We start from the raw sequence: 7,945 nt of genomic DNA on the forward strand, positions 1-7,945 counted from the left end.
AAGCCTTACTGAAGGCACATCTCCTCCACGAAACCTTCCCTGACTAAGCCTTCTTCTCCCACTCCCTTCTTCATCATCCTGACTTGCTCCCTTCATTCATCCCCACCCACCCCCGAGCCCCAGAGCACTTATGTACATATCTGTAATTTACTTATTAATTTATGTATGTATATTAATGTCTGCCTCCCCCTTTAGAGTGCAAACTTCTTGTGGGCAGGGAATTTGTCTGTTTATTGTTATACGGTACTCTCCCAAGCGTACAATGCAAAACACCAGTACAGTGCTTTGTACACAGTAAGTGCTCGATAAATAAGACTGAATGAATGAATGAATGAATGAATGCAGGGCTAATGCCAGCCAGGCTGGGGCCGACAGTCCCCAGAGGCTCCACCGTCCCCATTCATCTGTCCTAGCTGGACCAGATAGTCTTTGTCTGTGGGCGAGACCGGACAGAGTAGGGGCGGCCCCACTCCGGCACAGTAGTTCATGAATCCATCAGTCCACTGGATCAGAATTCTCACTGTTTTTCACCTTCTTTGTGCTTCAGAGGGTATGCGAGGGTGTCATGGTGTAGGCAGGCCTGGGTTATCTACGTCTGCCAGAGAGTGGGTGTGGAAAACCCCTGCAGTTGCGCGTCGAGGCTGTGAGCTTCCGGGGGTGCACCAGTGGGGAAGCGTAAGCAGAGATGTTGGCTGGGGGTGGAGGCAGAGGTCAGCATGTGTGGGAGGGCCAGGAGTTACAGCAGGATACCAGTGGAAGGTGCGAATGTGTGAGGGGGTGGCTGGATATGTGTGCATGCCTGACTGCCTGCCTGCCAGGAGGGCTTTGTGACTCATTTTTTCTCAGCTGGCCATACAGTCCCCTCATTCCCCTGCTCAATCAAGATTGGGACTTTTTGTGGTCATTCGGATCAATTAAAATCCTCTGGGCAGGGATTTGGGTCCCTCCACTGCCTGGCCTCTTCTCCTCTCTCTCTCCATCCCCTTCTCCCCTTCCTTCCCCTTCTGCCCCCCCTTTTTTATGGTATTTGTTAAGTGCTTACTATGTGCCGAGCACTGTTCTAAGCGCTGGGGTAGATACAGGGCAATGAGGTTGTCCCACATGGGGCTCACAGTCTTCACCCCCATTTTAAAGATGAGGTAACTGAGGCACAGAGAAGTTAAGTGACTTGCCCAAAGTCACACAGCTGATAAGTGGCGGAGCCGGGATTAGAACCCACGACCTCTGACTCCCAAGTCCATGCTCTTTCCACTAAGCCACGCTGCTTCTACTAGGGCTACTCTTTTACCTGCCACAACCCAGTCTTTCCTTGCCCACCATCCCTGCAAACTTTCCTCTTGGGGACTGGTGATCCTGTCCCCAGCCTCCTCACTAGGGAAAGAATCCAGCTGGAAGGAGACTGGAAAGGTACTCCTCCAGTACCTACCCCCAACTACTACCAGGGGAAGACTTCAATCGGGAAGAGACTGGTGGACCTGCCCCACTAGAGAAGCAGTGTGGCTCAGTGGAAAGAGCCCGGGCTTTGGAGTCAGAGGACATGGGTTCAAATCCCAGCTCTGCCACTTGTCAGCTGTGTGACTGTGGGCAAGTCACTTAACTTCTCTGTGCCTCAGTTACCTCATCTGTAAAATGGGATTAACACTGTGAGCCCCATGTGGGACAACCTGATTCCCGTGTCTACCCCAGTGCTTAGAACAGTGCTCTGCACATAGTGAGCGCTTAACAAATACCAACATTATTACTATCTACCCCTCCCCAGTTGGGGAAGACTCAAGCTGGGAGGAGGCTGGTGGACCTGCCCCACCCACTCCTGACACTTCCAGCTTCCCAAACTCTTCCTGTATCACCCTCCTTCCCACCCACTCCCGGCCCTTCCCACTGAAATACCCAGGTGCTCCTGGCCCCCCTCTCTGAAATGGGGCATTCCTGGACTCAAGGTGCTGAGCAGGGAACAGGCGGTGAAGCAGGAAGGATGCTTTCGAGGTAGAGCTCAGAGAAAAATGGAGCCCATTAGTGAGCCACTTAAAACTCACTGGGATTCCAGACAGACACACGGACAGAGTGAGGCTTGTGATTGAAAGGCCGACAGCCACAGGCTCAAGAAGAGGAAATTGTGGTTGAGGAGGAAGCAGACAGTGAAGCGCTAAACAGACAGAAATGCTGTGCGGCCCAGGGGCCCCTTGATCTTCCCGGTCCCACAGACATAACTGGGGACTTCATGCGAGGCTGAGTGGGAGCTGGCTGCTAGATGATGATTAGTAATGTTACTTCATTCAGGAAGAAATCCTTCACAACTGAAATGGGAACAATGCTTGAATCAGTGCCTGGGGTGGCAGGCCAGGCAGCATGATGAGGCTTTAGGTTCTCCCTCCAGGCCCTCTGCGGGTTTGTTCAAGAGGAAAGAAGGTGGCGAAGCAGAGGGAGCTCATACAGGTGGAAAGTGACCACTTGGGGCTGTGGGGCAACTAGGGATACAGTGATGTATGCAGCGAGGGATACAGCGAGGGAGACGGGAGCATACAACGAGGGATGCTGAGCAGGTGAGGGTAACCAAAAGGACCCTGCAGAGGCCGTAATTATTCTTCCCCGTAATGTGGGATTTCATGCTGCATGTCACGTGTCACTTCAGATGGCCCCTCATACAGCGTGTCACATCATATGGCACAAGCCCAGTGTGACTTTCTGGATCAACCCGTGACTCGGGCTTCCCGGGCTAGGAAGCAGCAGAAGGTCTTCCTGTGGGAGAAAGTGGCTGGCAGGAGGATGAAGACCGTCCCCGGCTGGGGCATGGTAGGGAGGGGTTGGAGGTGGGGTGTGGCTGGAGGTGGGACGAGGTGGCTGGAGGTGGCGGTTGGCAGTGGGGGCCAGGCAGGTTCCCAGAGTGAGGCACTCGGAGACAGCTGCTTCTGCAGTCAAACTCTTTTCTTGTTCAGAGCTGGCCTGCGGGTGGTGCAGTTGCTAGAGGTAAATAAAAGTCCATTAGGAAAACCAATTACTCCCATGGCTGCTGCTTGGCTCAGTTTCTCTCTCTTAAAACGTCTTCCCGGCTCAGGGCAGGAGGCCCAGGGCCGCGGTAAATCTGGTGTCAACAGAGTAATATTGCTAATAGACCCATTCGGAGCGGGGCCTCTTCCCCAGGGAGAGATAACGGTGCTTCCGGTGCTGCCCAGAAGCCAAGATTCTCTACCAGATGGACTGTGCTCCGCTGCCGGTGGCAGCGACACCAGTCGAGGAACTGCGGATCCATCAGTGGGTCCTTACAAGCCGTGCATTCTTTGCCCCAGAGTTTGGGGTTGCCCCCGGTCCCCTCCTGATTTTAGGGTGGCACCTTGCTTTAGGCTGGATCGGTGTCGACTTGGGTGGTTGGTCACTGGGGGCTTCCTGGTCAATGGCTCTTCCTGGCTCTGGCTCAGGCTTTTCCTGGCTCCGGCTCTGACGCTCTATGGCTCTGCCGCTGGCTCTTTATGGATCTGGCACCAACTCTCTATGGCTCTGACTCCAATTCTTCCTGGCTCTAGTTCTGGCTCTCTATTGCTCTGGCACTGACTTTTCCAGACTCTGGCACTAGCTCTCCATGACTTTAGTACTGGTTTTCCATAGCACCAACTCCAATTCTAAGAGCGATAGCTCTCCAGGCTCAGCTCTGATTCTCCATGGCTCCTGCTCTGGTTCTCCGTGACTCTGGTTCTTCTTGGCTCCGGCTCTGGCTTTCCAATGGCTCTGGCTCTCCATGGCTCCGGTCTGGCTGTTCATGGCTCCAGGTCTGGCTCTCCCTGGCTCCAGCTCCTGGCGCTCACCTCTCCCTCGCCCATTGTCTCTAGGTGATCGACTTAGTTAGACTTGTCCTGTCCGGTGCTTCGAAGGTTTTGTACTTGCCACAGCTCGAGTTACTTTGCCTTCTTTCAGGTACAAGAACCTGGGTGATTGGATAATGTGTCAGCAGGCAAAGGAACCACTGATCAAGGCCAGGGGTCTTAGTAGCTCAGGGGCCTTTTAAGCCCAACTTTTCCATCATTAAGTTATTTTAGAGGCTCTGGAGACAGGATGGAAGATGGCTCGGTGGCCCCTTGAACTGTGCCTTTACAATGAATTTCCTCTTGAAACAGGCAGCATGGAAGGGCCTTGATGAAGTGCTGATTTATATATATTTTCTCCCCGCTCTTCCTTTGTTCTGATCATGCGTTTTAGTGTCAGAGGAGTAGACCGATGGTAAAGGCTGATAGAACATTTCCACAGGCTCACATACACACTCCTGCCTTAGCACGCATAAGCGCACGCGCGCACACACACAGACATTGTCTTGCTTTTGCCCTTCTCCATTAATTACTTCTTTGCTGATGACTTCCCCATTAATTGATTCTAGGAGGTGGAGTTTCTACCGTCTGGCTTTCCCAGCAGAAAACCTATGGTGGAAGCAATATGGGGAGGGAGTTTCAGAAGGGTATAAATGGGAAAAAGCAATGGGGTCTCTCAGCCATTCAGAAAGCTGTAGAGGGGCTCTCTGGGAACTGAAAATAGCTCCGGTTTACATATGACATCACTCACTCACTCGTTCATTCATTTGGTAGCATTTACTGTATATCTTCTGTATGCAGAGCAGCCATACACACAATCTGCCAGTCAACCAACCAACCAACCAGTCAGCCCGCCGGTCTGCCAACCAACCAACCAACCAACCAACCTACCTGTCAGCCAGCTAGCCAGTCTGCTAACCAACCAGACATGTGAGTGAACATTTGGCTCCTAATGCAAACCCTTTCCAGGCCATAAGGCGGCATCAAGGATCGCTATTTACCTGTGGCTGATGAGCCTGTGGGGCAGTGTGGGTGTGCGAGGGCAGGGGTAGGGAACTACAGACCCACTGGCATTTCTTCCGCCAACCTCTCACTCACACTGTTCCCTCTGGCCTGACACTCCTTTTTCCCACAGATCCACGGACCACAGCTCTCCCCATCTTCTAAATCTCCTTAAGTATCCATCTGCTGCAGGAGGCCTTCCCCAGTTAATTCCCAACACCCCAGTCCTTTCGGCATTACACCCAGCCTTAGCACTTGCAGAATTTAATCCCATCCTCAGCACTCACGTACAAAGTGTATTTGTATTCATACACGTATCTGTTCATTCAGTTGCTTATTCAGCTGTTTCATCCTGATGGTTCTGGACGGCTCCCGTTTCGTGCTTTTTCTCTGTCCAGCTTTTATTCTCTGTACATCGTTTCTGCCTATCTGCCTCCCCCAAGAGATTGTAAACTCCTTTAGGGAATTTGAATTTTTTCTCTCCAGGACACATCCTCCCAGCTACTGCTTGAGTACTAAATAAGGAAGCAGTGTGGCTCAGTGGAAAGAGCAAGGGCTTGGGAGTCAGAGGTCATGGGTTTCTAATCCCTATTCCTCCACTTGTCAGCTGTGTGACTTTGGGCAAGTCACTTAACTTCTCTGGGCCTCAGTTACCTCATCTGTAAAATGAGGATTAAGACTGTGAGCCCCACATGGGACAACCTGATCACCTTGTATCGCCCCCAGCGCTTAGAACAGTGCTTCGCACATAGTAAGCGCTTAACAAATGCCATCATTATTAAATGCTTAGTCCAGGGCTTTGCACAGAGTAAAAGTTCAATCAGTACCATCAACTGATTGATTATGCATGCACAGCCTCCCAGAGAAGCCTGTACATCTTGGTTTATATACTCTTAGTCCAGTGCTCTGAAGTAAGTAGTAACCACTCAATAAATACCATTGATGGACTGATTACGCGCTCACAGCCTCCCAGAGAAGCCTGAATGTATCGGTTTATGTGCTCTGTGGTTCAAATACTTTCTTGTCCACGAATCCAACTTTTGAGTCTCTTCTTCCTCCTCTCAGTCACTGATTCCACTCTATTAGACTATAAACTCCTCAAAGGCAAGGGTTGAATCTCCTACAGCTATTGACCTCTTCCAAGCATTCATTATGGTGCTCTGCCCAGAATCGGGGGGATCAGTAATGCTATTACTGGATAAGGCAGCACTGGCAGGAAGCCGCGTTTGTCCGGAAATGGGGATCAGGATGAGAGAGATTATCTCTAAGCGTGGGAGGATGGGGAGCTGTGGTTGGACAGCGCTTCTGCTGGCTGGCCCCAGGGCCCTTGCGGCCTGACTCTGGACAGCCCATCTGCTTTTTGCTTCTATTTTCTCTCACTGCTGCCACCACTGCCGACAGCTCTGTGGGCCCGTCCACTGGGACGAGGACTTCCGCTGAGAGCCTTGGGTCAACTGCGCCCCTGTTCAAAGACAGACAGAGCCCCATCTGCCAGTCTTGCATGCCGAACAGCCTCGCACTCCAGCCTCACACACTAATCTCCCATTACCAGGCCAAATCTACAGGCCAGCCTCCCTATGCACACCAGTTTCACACACCAGCCTCACATACTAGCTTTACACACCAGCCTCACACACTAACCTTGCACATTAGTGCTACAGGTCAACCTCACCTCACAGGCCAGCCTCACAGGACATCCTTGCACACCAGCCTCACTCACCAGGCCCATGGGGCCACCTCAAGGCAGGCTCTGTAGGCATCTGCTTCAGTCTATTTGGGGAGGGGGGGCAGCCTTGAGAAGGAGAAGGCTAGGACAGAGATAGTGTATGCGTGCCCACCACAGGCAGATTCAGCCCCTGGTGCTTCCCTGGAACAAGTTTTTACAACCTGATGTGCTTCACAAGGCTCAGTGTAAATTCTAGTGGAGGGCTCTGGCCCCCAGCTGCAACAACAACAGTAGGAACTTTGGATGGGGGGGCAAGCAGATTTGGCCTGTCAGGCCAGGGCAGTCACATCAAGGGGGACAGGTGTCATGATGGGTGACATCTGTAGCCATGGAATGACATCCTGATGTCTGGCTGGGCTTTCCTTCTCCGGTGGAGGGGTATCTGAAGAGAGAATCAGAAAACCTCCCTGGGGAAGTTGTGCTGTGAGTGTGTGTGTGTTCATTTGTGCGCATGAGTGTGCATGCACACAGGATCCCTACCTTACTGAGATGGGGGTCTCTCTAGGCCGGGGTAGAGGTATTTCTCTCCTCCTCCGTTCCATCAGCAGGCAGATAGCTGTTGCCATGGAAATGGTAGCCATGGCAGCAGAGATGTCGAGGCCCCTAAAGGGGCTCTCATTCATATTCCGCAGGAATGCAGGAAGCAAGCTGGATTATCAGAAGGAAAGAGGGAGAGGGAGAGAGGAGCATTCATTCATTCATTCAATAGTAGTTATTGAGTGCTTACTATGTGCAGAGCACTGTACTAAGTGCTTGGAATGTACAATTCGGCAACAGATAGAGACAATCCCTGTCCAGTGATGGGCTTACAGTCTAATTGGGGGAGACAGACAAAAACAATAGCAATAAATAAAATCAAGAGGATGGACATTTCATTAACAAAATAGGACACAGTTACCATCCCTCAGCCTTTCCCCTGCCATCCATCTCCTCCTTCATCCACCTCCCTCCCATCCACCCCTCTGCGTCCACCCTCCCATCATCCATTCCCCTGCTGTCCTTCCCCACCACCATCCATCACTCTGCCATCCATTCCTCCACTGTCCATCTCCCTGCCATTTGCCCCTCCATTGTCCATCACTTCACTGCCCCACCCACCATCATCCCTCTGCCATCCATCCCCCCACTATCCATCCCACCTACTGTCCATCCCTCTGCTGCCCTCCCACCATCATCCCTCTGACATTCATCCCCCCCCCACACCATCCATCCCTCTGACATCCATCCTCCCACTGTCCATCTCTCCATCATCTATCTCCCCCCCACTACCAACCATTCCCCCATCATCCATCACCCCACTGTCCATCTCTCTGCTGCCCTTCCACCCTGCCATTCATTCCTCTGTCACTGCTCCTCTGCCCATCCCTCCATCATCCATCCCCCACCACCCATCCCTCCGCTGTCCCTCCTATGTCTATCCCTC

At 52.2% G+C, this 7,945-nt stretch overlaps 1 long non-coding RNA gene across 1 annotated transcript; it reads right to left on the bottom strand.

Annotated features, from left to right (window-relative positions):
- Nucleotides 1–2,249: 2,249 nt before the first annotated feature.
- LOC114814586 lies at nt 2,250–7,164 on the bottom strand. Its single transcript, XR_003762354.1, has 2 exons — nt 7,003–7,164; nt 2,250–4,403 (listed from the first exon to the last, which is right to left on the bottom strand). It is a non-coding gene; the product is annotated as an uncharacterized LOC114814586 (long non-coding RNA).
- Between the last annotated feature and the right edge of the window lie 781 nt (nt 7,165–7,945).

This window comes from Ornithorhynchus anatinus, chromosome 10 (assembly GCF_004115215.2).
Source record: "Ornithorhynchus anatinus isolate Pmale09 chromosome 10, mOrnAna1.pri.v4, whole genome shotgun sequence".
In the NCBI taxonomy this organism is placed as follows: domain Eukaryota; kingdom Metazoa; phylum Chordata; class Mammalia; order Monotremata; family Ornithorhynchidae; genus Ornithorhynchus; species Ornithorhynchus anatinus.